General features: G+C 38.1%; 1 long non-coding RNA gene across 1 annotated transcript in view; it reads right to left on the bottom strand.

Annotated features, from left to right (window-relative positions):
- Window positions 1-1,879: 1,879 nt before the first annotated feature.
- The window catches only part of LOC105882747 (uncharacterized), a 139,818-nt gene continuing 123,943 nt past the window's right edge, over window positions 1,880-17,754 (bottom strand). The window contains exon 5 of the long non-coding RNA XR_012920027.1: window positions 1,880-2,040. This is a non-coding gene — a long non-coding RNA (uncharacterized LOC105882747). The remainder of the gene's footprint in view (window positions 2,041-17,754) is intronic.

Here is a 17,754-nt window from a genome sequence, read left to right as displayed (position 1 = left end):
CTCCAGAGCTTCCGATCCTTTCCATTGCTGGCACTTGGGACAAAGAAATGCTTGTTTTCTCCATCTCCTCCTTTTTACAATTCACCCCACCCCCATCTCCAAGTTGTTAACCTGCTCTACCAGAGCCAGGGAGAGGGAATTTAAAAGAACATATAAAAGAATGGAGAAGGCAATGGCTGTGCCCAGATTCCAGCTTTTGTTCTCATCTCAGGCCTTAACTGCTTGCTCCATTGACTCTGAGAAATTGGACACAGAAGAAGGAAAGATTTGATGCTTGCTGATGTTATCAAGAGCTTGCCCTCCAAAGACACCACTTAGGACCTGGCCTGTTCAGAATTACCTTTTCTTGTAGGTGAAGTGCATCAAAAGGGCCAGCCACAACTTGAGGGCGAGCTGGGAATCTTCTCAAGGTACCATATGTTAGCAGTCAATTATGACAAAGAGCAATTCATTCCATCAGTCTTGGACTGGTCTCCTCCTTCCGATCAACTGTCCAGTGAGAAGCCAGAAGGACACAGGTGTGTGCTGGAGCTGGCTTGGGTAGGTTCCCAAGAGCTGACTGTGAACATCTCTTCTCAACTCCATGTACAGTGATGGCCAGGGAGGTAGAAATCAGCCACCAAGGGGGTAATACACGATGAAAATCAGCAAGCATAAAAAATCTGGGTTTTTCTTTTTTCTTTCTCCCTCCCTACCCCTTTCTCCTACTTTCTTCCTTTCTTCCTTCCGTCCCTCTCCTTTCTTTGCTTTTCTTTTTTAAAGTCCTGGAGAGCCAGCTGTCAAATATTTACCAGAATGCCAATGAACGGAATTTTTTTCTAACACAAATCTGACAAGGTAACTCTCTTGCTTAAAATGTTTCCTTCTTGACTTCACAATAATCATAAATATGAATTTTTCTGCCTTCTAATTATAAATTAGTTAAAATTATCTCTTCAGGCTCATCTATCCCCAATTTTCCCACTCAGAGTCTGTACCACACCATCTCATGGATTTTTACTGTGGCAGGCTAAAAAATGGTCCACAAAGGTATCTACTGCATAATTCCAGTCTCTCATGAATGTTGCCTTATATATTTTTGCAAGTGTGATTAAGTTAGGGATTATCCAAGTGGACACTAAAAGCAGCCACATATATCTTTATAAGAGGGAGATAGAGGAAGATCCTCACTGCATGCAGAGAATGTGCTATGAAGGTGGAACTAAGAAAGATTAGAAGATGTCGGCCTTGAAGGTTGGAATGACACAGCCATAAAACAAGAAATACCAGCAGCTGCTGGAAGCTGGAAAAGGCAAGAAACAGATTTTCCCCTACAACTTCCAAAGGGTGTGCACCAACATTTTTATTTCAGTCCAGTGATGTTGATTTCATATTTCTGGTCTTCAGATCTATGAGAGGAAAAAAAAAATTATGTTTTACTTAAGCCACCTAATTTGTGGTAATCTGCTATAGCAGCTGCAGGAAACCACTGTGCTCTATCTGCCACATTCCTTAATCCCTCTTCTCTTCCCCAACCTTGTATTTTCCCTTCGGGCCTCCGCTTCAACATCAATTCTTGGCCCATGCCTCCTGTTAGCCGACGGGCTGGACTAGGTGCTTTTTATTCTTCTTCTTCCTCATAATACTCTCTATTTCCCTTTTCCTTAACCCTTATTCAGACATGTGGTTTTTGGTTGTTCAATCCCCCACCCTCACCCCAGGCCAAGCTTTTCCACAGCAGGAACTTTGCCTTATGAAGTGCATTGAAGGCACTTATATATTTGTTGCAGAAAGGAAGAATGGGAGGAAAAAAAGCAAGGGATGGATTTTTACAGAAATTCCATATTATTAATTGTTTAGTAGGAAATTTCCCTAAGAAAAATGAAATATTTACCTGGATCCTTTGGGTCAGCATTTGGGGAAACATGTACACAAGGCTTGATGATCTGTATGTGACCCAGATGGTCCACAGGAGGCCCTGACCTGGAGCAGTGGGCTTCCCTCACCGGGCTGTCCTTCCCTCAAAGGGCTTTAGATTCCTGTATGAGTTTTCTATTACTGCTGTAACAAATTACCACAAATGTAGTGACTTAAAACAACACAAATTTATTATCATACATCTTTCTTCTTCTTCTTTTTCTTTTTGAGACAGAGTCTCGCTTTGTTGCTCAGGCTAGTGTGAGTGCCATGGCATCAGCCTAGCTCACAGCAACCTCAAACTCCTGGGCTCAAGCGATCCTACTGCCTCAGTCTCCCGAGTAACTGAGACTACAGCCATGCACCACCATGCCCAGATAATTTTTTCTATATATATTAATTGGCCAATTAATTTCTTTCTATTTATAGTAGAGACAGGGGTCTCGCTCTTACTCAGGCTGGTTTCGAACTCCTGACCTCAAGCAATCTGCCCGCCTCAGCCTCCCAGAGTGCTAGGATTACAGGCATGAGCCACCGCACCCAGCCTATTATCATACATTTCTGAATGTCAGAAATAGACAATTAAGTTGTTGGCAGGTTCATGTTCCTCCTGGAGGCTCCTTGGGACAATTTGTTCCCCTGCCCTTCCTACTTTCTAGAGCCTGACTATATCCCTTGGCTTGTTGCATCTTTCTCCATCTTCAAAGCCAGCAGTATAACCTCTTCTCTTCTCTCTGACCTCCTGCCTCCCTCTATTAAGGACCCTTGTCGTTATATTGGACCCACATAGATAATCTGGAATAATTTCAATATCCTTAACTCAATCATATCTGCACAGTTCCTTTTACTAGTCACAGGTTCCAGGGATTCGGATGTAGATATCACTGGAGGGCCATTTTCCAACAGATAGGCAATTATCTTCTGTGTTTGTTAAGGCAATAGCATAAGAACCAACTTGATAGACCATAAATGCACGAGAGTATTTCATACATTATATGCCACCCAGACAGCACAGTGATGTTGGGGATTGTTCCTTCCTTTCTGTCTGGCCCTGTCTCCTTCCTATACAAAGAAGATTGATTTCTTATATATTCTGTGGATTTCTTAGACATCAGAAGAGCAAAACACATACTCAGCTCTCATTGTCTTCATTAAGGGGGGCCTCTAAGGAGTCCTCACCTGGCTAACCACAGCTAGCCTATGCAAATGTCTTCTTGGGCTCCCTACAGCATGCATCCAGAGCAAGAGTCTTATACTCAAATGTCCTCAGGGGCCAGACAGGTAATACAAATGAGAGAAGCTGGCCAGGTATGTGACAGGTGGAGTGATAAGGACTATGACTAATGAAAGAGGTCTGCTCTACACAAAGGGTTTGAAGTTGAATGTTGACTTAAACATAGTGACAGCCAAATGAAACACAGCAATGGGCTGTATGTTGTCTCTGGTCCGACCATTTAATTCCTGTGGGAGAGTCTGGGTGAGGGCTTTATTTTTGCCATCTCTGGCTGCTGCTCTTCTGTGGGTCCTATCTCTCCAAAAAGAATGCACACTCCTGTGTGAGTGCACATATGGACAGAGACTTCCATATCTTCAAAATTGTATTTTATTCCACTTACATATATATTTTTTCCAAGAAAGTTTCTTCACGCAGCCATTTTTATTAGACAATGCATTGAAAATTCTGCCAGCCAGCTTCAGTAACATGATTATCTATTAACTCCCAAAGCGGTATGATAATTATTTTGTTTTCAATTATTTATTTATCCAAAATTCATTCAAATATATTTGTTATTTCAGTTCATAGGTCCTGGTTGAAGTTTTGGTAATCTGAACTCTTACCTCTTCTCCAGTGATTTCTTCATGAGGAATTTTATATAATAGGATCACAGCCATTTATAAATTAAATCAGCAATTTGTAAATATCGGGAATATGAAATACTTCATTACAAGCTACTTCAGTGTGGACTTTTGGGGAAATATGAGTTGGAAGAGAATCAGCTTAAGATTTCAGACTTAAGTGAGATATCTGGCTTCCAGAGTTCCCACCTTTGCTCTATAAATTGAGGTTGCAGCTTAGCTGCAAGCAGGCCTAGAATTCACTCATGCAACTAAATTCAAGGAGCAGAAGAGACAGCCAGAAATCAGGGAACAGTCACTGTAGAAGTGCCTTCCCCATGAACCCTAAGAAGTAAGATGTTCAAGATTATGCCTGAGACTGGAATTTTAAGGCATATAGCACTTCTGCTCACTAGAAACATGGCTCAATGAATGTACTGGGCTCTGACCAATCACATTGGAAACTTTAGAGAGGAGTTAGTAAGGAACTTTAGTAGGACATGATGCATAGGGTCTGAGTTTTCACTCCTGTGTCAGTATACTTGGGAGAAAAATATGCCCCAATCTTCCCTGTAGGATTGTCTGAGGTCACAAATGTGAAAGAACTACTAAACTGTACAGATCTCTACAAGGAATGGCCATTTTCTCCAAAGGTACTCTTGATTAAATTCAATTCCAGCTTTTAGCCTTCCTCACTAACTCATGGTAGTAATAAAAAAAACTTTTTTTTTTTTTTTTTACTAGAAGTTGGGTCTGAGCTGGGACTCAGAAACATAGAGCTTTGCAGACTGTCAGCAAGTCAATGAGAGTGATTGACTCCAGGTACGCTTGCAGCTCACCATGACCCAAGGGTCCTTCTTTATCCTGGATGCCTAACACCTTGCCAGTCACTCTTCATTGATGATTCATCCCTTGGCCTTGAACGTGCTTCCTCCCTTTGACCCCAATGCATCTCCACCTGTTTATCCTGCCATTCACTACTTTCTCCTTACCCTTCCTGCCTCTTACCTCAGCAATGACATCAAGGCAATAGCAGCAAATAGAGGTTGGATTGCCAGGTGGTGGAGGTTTGAAATGATTTCCCTTTTGACAATGCCTCCAGCAACTTTGCTCTCCTGTATGTCTTTATCTCTTAACACACATGCAAAGCCACAGCCCAAACATGTACTTAATGCCTTCCCCAGAATTAGGGGAGGCATTTGCATCAGAGTAATCACAAAACTGTCCCAAACTGTAAGTAATTTCGTAGAATCTGAATGGCCTCAAAATGTCTTCTGTCAACAGCAGAGGCTCAGGCTTCGGGGCTAGATGGACATTGGTCCAAAACTAAGTTTTGCTATTTGGAAACTGTGGTCTTGGATGAGTTACATAATGTCTCTGAGCCACAGTTCCCTCTTCTATAAAATGCGAATAATTATACATCTTTACTTATAGTTTCTGCATAAGTGGCTACTGAATTGTGGACAATAAATGTTTGTTGAATGAAAAATTAGGTGGAGATTGAATGAGGTAATGCATGTAAACACTTGGCACAGTGCATGGCACAAGTTGTCAGTGTAAAATGACTATTACTTATATATAGTACTTAGTCTGTGTTGCTATAACAAAATATCTTAGACTGGGTAATTTGTAAACAGTATAAATTTGTTTCTCATAGTAATGGAGGCTGGGGAGTCCAAAATCAAGGCACCAGCAGGTTCAGTGTCTGGTGAGGGCCCCGTCTCCAAGATGGGACCTTCTTTCTGCATCCTCAGGAAGGGATGGATGCTGTGTCCTCATACAGAGGAAGAGAAGGAAGGGCAAAAGAGCCCAGCTAGTTCCCTCAAGCCCATTTATAAACCACTAATCCTGTCCATGAAGGTGGAGCCCTCATAGCCTGATCATCTCCTAATAGCCCCACTTCTTAATACTGTTGCATTGGGGATTAAGTTTCCACATGAGTTTGGGAGGAGACACAAACATTCAAACCATAGGGATACTGCTTCACCCCTAGTGGCTTTCTAGGTCTCTTTCTTATGCTTCCGTATCTCTTCATTTTTGTAAGAATTTTGCAGAATGATTGAAAGTATGGGCTACAAACTTGGAGTATCTGGATTTGGATTCTGGCTAAATCAGCTGTGTAACTTTGGGCTAGTTAGTTATAGTTTCCTGCCTTTGTTTCCTCACATACATGATAAAGGTAATAATATATAGTTCATACAATTGTGAAGATTATGTGAGTACACATGCATTATGCTTAAATCAGTGCCTAACAGGTAATACCTACTCAATGAAATTAATTTTTATTTGTTAATTAGTAGAGTCTCTCTAGCTTGGCTCTTAGAAAGTTCAGACACATGGAAGATTGCTCCAAAGGCATGCTTCTCAGCTCTTAATTACATGTGGCTTTGGATTATACCATTGATATGTTGTACTGCCCCATTGGACTATGCCATACTCCAACTAAGATCATGCTTCTTCCATCTTTTCCTACTGCTCCTAGAATAGTGCTAGAAAACTATAATTATTGCATTTGCTTTTGAGAAACGTATGTTTTGAAATTGACATAAGATGGAATCTTTTTAACCATAAGGTTGTGAATCTTAAAGGACCTTAGCTGTGTTCCCATCTACCTCTTCTCATTTTACAGCTAAAAAAAATGAGGCCCAAAGAGGTTGGAACTTGCCCATAGACACTTGGTTAGTTAGCAGCTGATTCTTAAAACCAGGTCTCTTAACCTCTAACACAGCACTCCTTTTCACCCATTAGTCAAATAGACATTTAGAAAAAACAAAAAGAGTCACTGTATTTGGGTCCTCAAAACTTTCTTTAAGCCGGGCGCGGTGGCTCACGCCTGTAATCCTAGCACTCTGGGAGGCCGAGGCGGGCGGATTGCTCGAGGTCGGGAGTTCGAAACCAGCCTGAGCGAGACCCCGTCTCTACTAAAAATAGAAAGAAATTAATTGACCAACTAAAAGTATATATACAAAAAATTAGCCGGGCATGGTGGTGCATGCCTGTAGTCCCAGCTACTCGGGAGGCTGAGGCAGGAGGATCGCTTGAGCCCAGGAGTTTGAGGTTGCTGTGAGCTAGGCTGACGCCACGGCACTCACTCTAGCCTGGGCAACAAAAGTGAGACTCTGTCTCAAAAAAAAAAAAAAAAAAAAAAAAAAACTTTCTTTAAAAATGTAAAAACCATAATACTGTGCTACGTTTTGCTAGTGTTGGTTGCTAAGGGATAAGAGCCATGTTTTCCTGGGCACTCACCTGAACCAATTAGAAATATGATCAAGTCTAATGACCTGAGATGACCCTCTGCTTTTATTCTCTGTGTGGTCCAAAGGGAAATGTGGCAATGAAAGGAGCATTTACCATTGTAAAAAGAAACAGGTGATATTATAGAATGCATCATCTTGGACTGGGCAGGAACTTGGCTGCAGCTACTCACTTCGCTTTGACCTTTGTCTATTCACTTCCCCTCTCACAGCCTCAGTTTCTTCATCTGTTCAATAAAAGGATTGGAACCAGCTGGTTTCTAAATCCTTTTCCCATTCTAGCATTCCATGAGGCTAGCTATGAATAAATGCTAAGCAGATAGTCTGTGCACAAGTGTCTCATTTACTGTTACCTCATGCTGCAGCCCGGAGGTTCTGTATTGCCAAAATTCTTTTCATACAATGCATCTCTTTCAGTGACACATGGGTATCTGTTAAACTTGACTGTAATGTGAGAATATGCGTTAAATTAGTGTAAAAACTGTGCACTTCACAATTTCCAGATGTCAGAATCTCGTAATGTTGTCATTCTCTTTTTTCTGCTCAGATGTTCATACAAATGGAGGGCAAATGGCTGCAGGAATCATCTCTCAACAACACATTCCTTTGGACTTGCTTCTAACAATTTCTTCTTGGGGATTTACATACCCTCTGAGGGCTCACCAAACTAAAACTGTCTTTTAGAACATCACAGCATGGCAGCAATGCCTCCCTGATGCATTGCATAAAATGTTGGCTCTTATGTGGCTTTGAACACTTGAAAACACACACAGCCTGGTAGCTCATAGTATTTACCCAAATTAGAGAAATTAAACTCTGAACTGTTCGAGTTTTAAGCAATCAGTTCCAGTTGGTACACACTCAATTCCAACCTTAGGCATCTGAAGAGAAAAAGTGATTTGGCAGCAAGAGTTGCTAGTAGGAGTTTGAGGCCCAATCAACATAAAATGTATATAAGTGCCAAAGCTGAATATTGATCAGGAGGTTTGCATTTAACTACTTTATATCAGCCGAGATGCCTAAAGGCTGTTTCTTTTACCAGAGGAGGGGCAGGATAAGGCAAAGAAGGTAAAGATGTTAAATCTCCTTTTTATGTCACGAGGAGGTTATAAAGCCATGACAGAAAAGCTATAAATTATTCTACCTTTAAAATCGTTGTTGCTTTAATCTTTTTATTAAAGATGATACCAAGTTCCTTTGTTATGGACACTTAGAAGGAAATATGCTTTTCCCGGAAGCTAATTCATATGGCTGGGCTGAGCTAACTACCCCAGAGGAGCGTGGTTTACGTTGTACTCTACACACGTATTCATTGGATGGAATGGGATGGTCCCCTCTGGGAGGGTGCAGTGGGAAAGCCTTAATCAAATCTGAATGTTAACATGAGATAAAAAATGAGAATCAGCACAGGATATGTGTGTATGCAGACATGTTATATATTCATTGTTTGGAAAGCCATATAAAATATAATACAGATGAGGAAAGTGAGGCTCAAAGAAGTTAAGCAACTTGTACTAAGCAGCATGGTTTAACTTCTGTGACAAACTGCCACAGGAGTTTGATATTTCAACATGGTAAAGTACCTTTATCTTTAAAACGGCTTTTATCAAAAAGATAGGCAACAATGGATGCAGGCAAGGATGTGGAGAAAGGAGAACCCTCCAACACTGTTGGTGGGAATGTAAATTAATACAACCGCTATGAAGAACAGTATGGAGGTTCCTCAAAAAACTAAAAATAAAACTACTATATAACCCAGCAATCCCATTGCTGGCTATATATTCAAAGGAGGGGAATTCAGTATATTGAAAAGATATTTGCACTGCCATATTTATTGTAGCACTATTCATGATAGCCAAGATATGGAATCAATGTAAGTATTCATCAATGGATGAATAGATAAAGAAATTGTGGTACATGTACACAATGGAATATTATATAGTCACAAAAAGAATAAAATCTTGCCATTTTTAACAACATGGGTGGAACTGAAGAACAATATGGTAAGTGAAATACGTCAAGCACAAAAAGACAAATCTCACATGTTTTTACTCATATGTGGGAGCTAAATATTATTAATAAACACAATTGATTTCATGGAGACAGAATAGAATGATGGTTACCAGAGTCTGGGAAGGGTAGCAGGGAGGAGGAGATAAAGTAGAGATGTTTAATGGGTGCAAAAATACAGATAGTTAGATAGAATGAACAATATTTGATGGCACAACAAAATAACTATAATCGACAATAAGTTAGGGTATACTTTAAAATAACTAAAAGAGTAGAATTGAAATGTTCCTAACACAAAGAAATGTTAAATGCGTGAGGTGACAGATACTCCAATTACCCTTATTTGATGAATTCACATTGCATGCCTGTATCAAAACATCACATGTACCCTATAAAGATATGCAAGTAGTATGTACCCATAATAATCGAAAAAAATGCTCAAGTAACTATTACTCGAATGTTGAGTGTGACTCAACACGGTTAACATCGGTAGCAGCTCGTATGTCGAGCCACACTCGACACGTAGTTTCACTGTGGGGGAAGGGGGATTTTTGTCTATTTTTCCAGTATCTTTTCTTGTTTTCATTAGCATGAAAGAACAAGTAAAATATAAATGTAGAGATGGTACACTAACTTCCAGGGGTAGATTATTATCCACTAATTTATAGCAACATTTAGATGGAAAGCTCCATATAATCATACCTCACCCTAACAAAACCCACAAAGATTGTGTTGTTTGTTCTAACAGAAAAATCAAAGGAGGAAGAAGAGAGATGATTTATATTTGTGAAACATGTGAATGCAAACCAGGTCTTCATGTGGGTGAATGTTTCAAAAAATACCACACCATGAAAAATTATAGAGATTAAAATTACTCTTTGAATGTACAATAATTTGAAATATTTAAAAATCCAAATAAATAAGTTTGTATGAAAATAAACTCCAGTTTTTTATTCTACTGCTGTGCTTTGTAAAATCTGGGGTCTTTAAAAAATTAAATCCCAAGTAGAATAAAGGAATCAAGAAAAAAGCAAGCAAGTGCAAAGGGTTAATAACTTTTTTTAAAAAATCAATTGAATAAATGCCTGAATTTATATTTAGACTTTCTATTTTTGTCCCATTGGTCTATATATCTATTTTTGTGCCAGTAACATGCTGTTTTGATTGCTGTAGCTTTGAATAATAGTAGATTTTTTGATCAGCTAGTGTGGTACCTCCAGCTTTGTCCTTTTGCTCATGATTGCTTTAGCTATTTTGGGTCTTTTGTGGTCTCATGCAAATTTTAGTTTTTTATTTCTGTGAAGAATGTCATTAGAATTCTGATAGGGACTACACTGAATCTGTATATCACTTTAGATAGTATGAATATTTTAACAATATTAATTCTTCCAATCTATGAACATGGGAGATCTTTCCATTTATTTGTATCTTCTTCAATTTCTTTCATCAAAATTTCTTCCATTCAATTTCTTTCATATAACTCCTTGGTTATATTTATTCCTAAGTATTTTTTCTTGATGCTATTATAAACTGGATTGTTCCCTTGATTTCCTTCTTTTTTTTTTTTTGATAGTTTGTTATAAGTATATGAAGATACTGCTAATTTTTGTATGTTAATTTTATATCCTGCAACTTTACTGAGTTCATTTTTTAGTTCTGTTTTATGATGAACTCTTTAGGGTTTTCAATATATATGATCACGTTATCTTCAAGCCATAACAATTCTACTTCTTTCTTTTCAATTTGGATGGCTTTTATTTCTTTTTCTTACTTAATTGCTCTAACTGTACTTTCAACATTATGTTAAATAGAAGTGGTGACAGTATGCATCCTTGTCTTATTCTTAATCTTAAAGGAAAAGTTTTCAACTTTTCCTCATTAAGTATCATGTTAGCTATGGGCTTGTCATATACTGCCTTTATTGTGTTGAGGAACATTCTGTCTATACCTATTAATAATTTGTTGGGCTTTTATCATGAAAGGGTATTGAATTTTGTGAAATGTTTTTTCTGCATCTACTGAAATGATGATATGTTTTGTTCTTCATTCTGTTACTATAATGTATCATACATGTTGAGTTGCATATGTTGAACTGTCCAAGGCCCAGGACCTAATGGCTTCATGGCTGAATTCTACCAAACATTTAAAGAATTAATAATAATTCTCAAACTCCTCCAAAAAATTGAAGCAAAGGGAATACTTTCAAACTTATTTTACAAAGCCAGTATTACCCTAATACCAAAGCCAGTCAAGGACACGATAAACAAAACAAATTACAGGTCAATATTCTTGATAAATATAGATGCCAAAATTCTTAACAAAATACTAGCAAACAAAATTCAATTTAGTGTCCCATTAAAAGGACAATTCACCAAGAGGGATTTATCCCTGGAAAAACATATCTTTATTTCCATATTTCTAGTTATTTAGGTTAGCAACTTGTGATCCATCTGCATAAATATATCAAGACTTTGTGGCACCTAAAGTTTCAACAATTAAAATAATAATAACATGGCATTCTAAATACAAATTCAACTCAGAAGTAAATATTTAGAATGAGGAAATCAATTAAAACAAATTACAAATTTTAAAAACTTGACAAATGCCACAGTCATAAAATTCAGAAAAAAAATATAGTTGTATTTATTAACTGCCTGACACAACTCTATATCATTTTTTTTCTTATATTTTTGGGCTGTATAAAGAGAAAAAATAGATAACTCAGTCTTATTTCTACATGATTGATAGCAATTTGTTTCTGAGAGCAAAATTGATAGCAATTTTGTTTGTTAGAATCTTCAGCTTCTTAATTCATGGATAATGTTATATACGTTTTTAGAATTTTTTGTTAATTTAAACTTCTATCAAAGGTCTTTCACAGCATTTCATATTTTCTTTTGAAGTGACTAATCTTGAATGTCCTTTTAGTTAACAACACTTATTAACACTGGTCACTGTTAACACTGCCAGCGCCTTAGAAACATTCTTTGCAAGTAAGGGGCTGGAAGCTTAGACTTTGTTAGTATCCTGGTAGATCTATTCTTGTTTACCCGTGTTCACTCACCTTCACACTGTTTTCCTACAGATAACTCATTGCCATAGTACTTTCCACGCTTTCCTCATGATAAATCTCTGTCTCCGTTCCACTAGCCTTTTAAAGGCTTTATTACCTTAGAAGTGAATCATTACAAACTTCTTTTAAACTTTCCACCTGAAGTCTTTGCCTTCTTTTTATCATTCTGGAAAATAATTTTAAAGCTATCATTTCCACTTTTACAAACTCTCTCATCTGCCAAATAAAGTCCAAAATCTTTTCCCTTATTTTTCAGGTCATGTATGATCTGGCTCAAACTCATCTTTCCAGTGTGATCTCCTGGTATTTTACTCTGGAGATTTGGACTTCACCCAACCAAGGCTTACTAATATGCCATTTATTCCATCTTGAATATAATGATTCCACCCTTATATTAGATGGGTAAATTCTCAGCATCTTGTAAGTGCCTTGACCTTCCAGAAGTGAGCATGTAGCTTACATAGTCCTTTGGGAGTTCAGATGTAGCCTACTGACACTGATCCCTTCTCTCTCCTTTAGTTTTCTTCATGTTCCCTATAGCCATGATGTTCTAAGTATCATACTTTGTTTGTTTACTTGTTTGTTTGTCGTCATTCATCAGATTACAACCTCCAAGAAGACAGAATGTGTTTCTTTTGCTTTGTTCATTGCTGTATCCCTACTGCATATAAGGACCTAGCACATAACACATTTTTTGAAAATGTTGAAAGATGGACCACATTTCTCTTGTAAGATCTTGAGAAATCCTTTATCTTCCCAAAGCCTGAGTATTCTCATTTGTAATGTAGCAATTATCATAGTAAAGATTTCATAAAATTATTGTGAAGTATTAGGGATAAAAATCTCTTAAGCTCTCAGCAGAGTTCCTGACACATAGTAAGTATTCCATAAATAGTATCCATTTCATTATAATTAGAACCCTCACATGGGAGCAGCAAGAAAGCAGCAGCATATGGTATCAGAGAGAACTTGAGAGTGTGAGTGCCAAAGGGGCATGATATTACCATTGACTAGCTCCAGGGTCTTGAGTAACATACTTTGATTTTCTGGTACTTGGTTCAATATATCTGCATAATGGGAATAATGGGAATAACTGTGCCACAAAGTTATGATGGCAGTTAAGTGAAATATTAAAAAAAAAGTCTATGAAATCCTATAACATAACCTTATTAGGACAGGTATTGGAGTAAGAGGACTTTCCCTGGACCTATCACAGGCAGCTGTCCAAAAGTGCCTGCTGTGCTGTTTATAGAGAGGCCTTTGAGAATCCCCGATGAAATGTGCTATAGAAGCAAAAAGTATTATTGTTTTAATTGTAAACTTTAAAATGTTTTTACAGAATAACAGCAGTGATTAACATTTCTAATTTTGGAGATAAAAAGAAATCTGAAGATCATCATTTGAGCTAATTTCATCAGACAGGAATTCGATTTTAAATTTGTTTTATTCCTAGCCAACTTTGCTCCTGGTATAATCTAGTGAGATCTCTCTTTCCTTCTTGTCTACTTGTTTTTAAGGGGTGAGTACAGAGCCTGTTTTCCTCTCTGGGAAGGATGCATACTTGTGCCAAAAGGTGAATGGAGCCAGCTTTGCTAGAGGTTTTAGTGTCTTTGAAATATAGCCAAGGCCAGATCAGAACAGCAATAAGAGTTTCTCGAAGCTGTAGCAAACGATAAAAATCCAAAATAGAAACAACCATTGTGATGCAAAGAGGAAGGCAAACATAATTAGCACAGAAGCCATTCTGGAAGGAGAAGGATGAAGTGCTGAAATGGTTTTAGTGGGTGCTGTATTGATTCCATATTTAGGCATTAGGGTTAAATCTTGCTGTAGCAGCCAAGAGTCAGGACTAGAGCTTAAGAAGGGTGCTGGCCTCCACTATGGGCAAAAATATTTCTTTTTTAGAGATGGTGATCTAGGGGTCATTGTGCAATGATGAAGACAGAATCCCAGAGATGGCAGTTAAGTCATGACATCCCTGCCATTACAACAAGAGGTGAGTTGTTCTCAGGTAATAAAAAGGAAAAGAAGAGACCAATATTTATTTAGAGACATTTAGCATAATGGTTGTGGGCATGGACTCTGGAGGTGGGTGATCTGCAACAAACCCTGCCACCACCACATAGGACCCATGCGACCTTGACCAAGTTATTTAACTTCTGACCATCACTGTCCCTACATAAAAAATGAGGATAATTTTACCTCACAGGGCTAAGGTGAAGATCAAATTAATAATCACTGAAGGCACTTAGAACATGGAGTCACTACGCTAAATTCTTTGCCTGATCCACCTTCTTTACTCATCGCAACCGTTCTGTGAGGCAGGCTTCCCCATCCCTGCTCTTGGGTGAGGCAGTTAAGTCTCCTGACACAATTACTAACATGGTGTGTTGTCTAAGGCCTCAAGAGGACCTTGCAGTGTGAAAGGTGTGTCTATCATTTTAGAGCCTCAGTGAGGAGCCTTAACCACTTCTGGACCGCGCTCACCGGCCGGGAACTCATTGTCCACACGATAGTTTGTGCTGTGCATTGACGACTAGTCCATTTTGCTTTTGTGTGATGAGGAAAGCTTTAAAGCACTGAAAGCTTGTTTTACTTTACAGGCAGCTTTACTTGTAATGTAAATCAGAATAGGCAACACATATATGTTTGATTACGTTATTTTTAAATGTTCACAATTTTATTTTGATAAATGAAAAATTAGAAAAGTCATATAGATGACGCTGGTACTGAAGTGGTTAAAAGGGATAAAGAAACAATTAAAACGCATTCATTTTCCCAATACCACCCCACTGGACCCCTGACTCTGGGTTTTCCTTTCTCTGAAAAAAATTTAGGATTTCTTTCCCAAAGGATTCCTACCCCACACCCCTCCCCCACCTTTACCATCCCTCTTGCAACAGTGGCTCAGGGCACTTCTGGGACAGCATGAGTTTTAAGAGAGCTAGCTCTTCCTTAAGGAAAGCTCTCTCTGTATGTGAGTCAAACAGGGCTAGTGAGGATGATTAATAAACAATCGTGGTAAGAAGTCTCTTGAATTCCTCGTTTACAGGCTTTCTGACTGGGTATATTTCAAGAAGTCCACAGTTTGTAAGAGATTTTATGAGACTACGAGAGCAGGAAAGAAAGTGAAGCATCATTTAAACTGGACTCCATAGTCCACAGATGAGGAAGCTAGGAAAGGAAGGAAACTTCCTAAAGTTTTCACACTTCCTTCAGCAGCAGAGCCTGAGTCTACATTCTCACTATCACTACCACTTCCTTCCCTTTCATCACACTGAACTCTTGGGAGTTCCCCAAATACATCATAGCTTTTCAAAATTTGTAGCATTGAAATACAATATGTACTAATGCTTGAATCCCAAATATATTCCTACTTTTCATGTTTTTGTTTTGCTTTACCTTATGCCTCCTTTTCCATGGTACTAATATCAAACGTCATCTTTTCCAGGGAAGCTCATCTCTTATTTGCTCTCACCATAGCCCTTGTCTATGAACTCTGAAAACTGATTTTTTTTTTTTTGTCTGTGTATATGTCTGCCTTTCCTGTAGGAAAAAGAACATGTTTGCTTTGTTCATCACTCTATTCCTGGTTGCTTGGTACCATGACTGTGTATTGGCACAATGTCAAAAATATTAGATGGGTGCGTGGGTGGATGGATGGATGGATGAATGGATGGATGGATGGATGGATACATGCATGTATATATGGATGAACATGTAGATTTCCCCTTGAATATGTAAGGAATTCCCTGAAACACTCTACAAGGCTCAAATAACATGAATTCTTTTATGCTTCCCACAACACTGTCCATAATATTCTTTTCTATGTTATTGTTCCAGTATATGATCCTCAGATGTTCCTAAGAGCAGGAGGAAGGACATAATTGATCTAGTAGCAGTTAGCAATTAAATACATCCTCACTGTGTGCTTTGGTTGAAAGTTTTCAACTCACTGTAAGTATTTCCTCCCAACACTTTTACAGCTTATGTGTATGTCTGTGTGTGTGCCTACACTTATTGATTTATCCCCTTAGGCCAAGAAGATAGCAGGAAAATTATACAGGAGCCACAAACAGTCCCTTGGACAGTCAGAAGTTTTATGTCTTCACATGAACATATCCTATTTCATGTGAATCCAATGAGGGCTGAACAAGTCCTAATGTCTGCTTTGGTCAAATACCAACTTGATTTAAAGTCATTGCTATCAGAAATTCCATGTGATGTATGCAGTGACTCAGCCCTGCCTACACTTTAATTCTGAGGCAAGAAAGAAATGATGCTTCTGGGTTCTTTGAGTGACAGAACAGTAATAGAATGTTGCATTTTGATTTTTACATTTGCGGTAATTTTGATTTTCTTTTTTCTCTGCGCACTCTTTTTTGTAGTCTCATTAGCTCAGAAGGTTAAAGTTGAGATACCTGTCTAGACAGTGAAAATATAGAACAATGAGCCTATGACAAAAGCAAAGCATGATATTAATTGTATATTAAGCTTTATAGGTCTTTGGATCATTCATCCCTCTGACAGTGGTAATAGGAATCCTGAGTGCTATTATATTTCTTTCACAGCAAAGATCGTAAAAGGATAGTGGAATTACACATGCTTCTACCCATGTTATCAGCACTCAGACAAGGTTTACTAGTGTGCATAATCACGATGAGTTCCAAAAGGTTCCACCTTGGTACTTTTGTTAATTTAATTGAATGTATCAGACACTTACTGAGCATCTATAAGTGTCAGGCACTAAAGCCTAGTGCTGAGGATAGAGAAATGAATTAGATGTGGATTTTGCCACTAAAAATAGGAAATGGAGGTATATGCAGTGGATTTATTTGTTTGGGGTTAAATTTGGATTCTTCCTAGAAGGGTGATTCAGATAGGGTTCCAGTTTACCTTTAGTACCAATTATTTGTGTACAGATCAATGCTCCCCTCTAGGTTTTAGTTTCCTCGCCCATAAGTGGAGTACATTTGAGCCCAAATATTTTGCACTGCTGTCAATCTTTGTGTGTCTTAGAATTTGAAGTTTATTCTGTTAGAAAAGTATCTGCTAAGGATGAAACTGAGACCTGAAGTCTGAGCTGAAAGAGTCTGAAGACCTGGCAGCTAATCCATACTCTTGAAGTAGTACATATATTGGAAGATTTTTTTTTTTTTTTGGAATATCATAGAAAGCAGCACCCTTTATGTTATCACTGTTTCATGAGAGCTTCTACAAAAAGATTCTCACCACCAGGATTATGTCAAAGATTTTTACCCTATTCTTTGAAAACTTATTGAGGAGGAAAGAAAATAAATCAATTGCAACACATGAGTAGTTCAAGAAACTATCCTGTCTCTCCTGATAGATGTTTTCCCCCAGTACATTAGGACAATGTGGTCAATTTTAGAAAAGTTACAATGCTAGATTTTTCCTTAATATGCATCAAGTGAATCCTTATAATGAATGGGTCTGATTTTCAAGGGTTTTTAGACAATCACATTGAATACTCTTAACTACTCATTAAAGATAATTAGATTCTATAGATGAAAGATTGCAAATGCAGCATTTACAGCTTATTATTAAGAACCTATGCATGATACTTATATATCTTGTCATACTCTGTAGAGGTTAGGATTGTAAGATAAATACAGTAGTTGTATAACTATCTAACATTCACAAAGGCATGTCTGTGGATCTTAT

Source organism: Microcebus murinus, chromosome 7 (assembly GCF_040939455.1).
Source record: "Microcebus murinus isolate Inina chromosome 7, M.murinus_Inina_mat1.0, whole genome shotgun sequence".
Lineage (NCBI taxonomy): Eukaryota > Metazoa > Chordata > Mammalia > Primates > Cheirogaleidae > Microcebus > Microcebus murinus.
The sequence above is the reverse complement of the archived record's forward strand: the minus strand, read 5'-3'. Positions and strand labels throughout refer to the sequence as shown.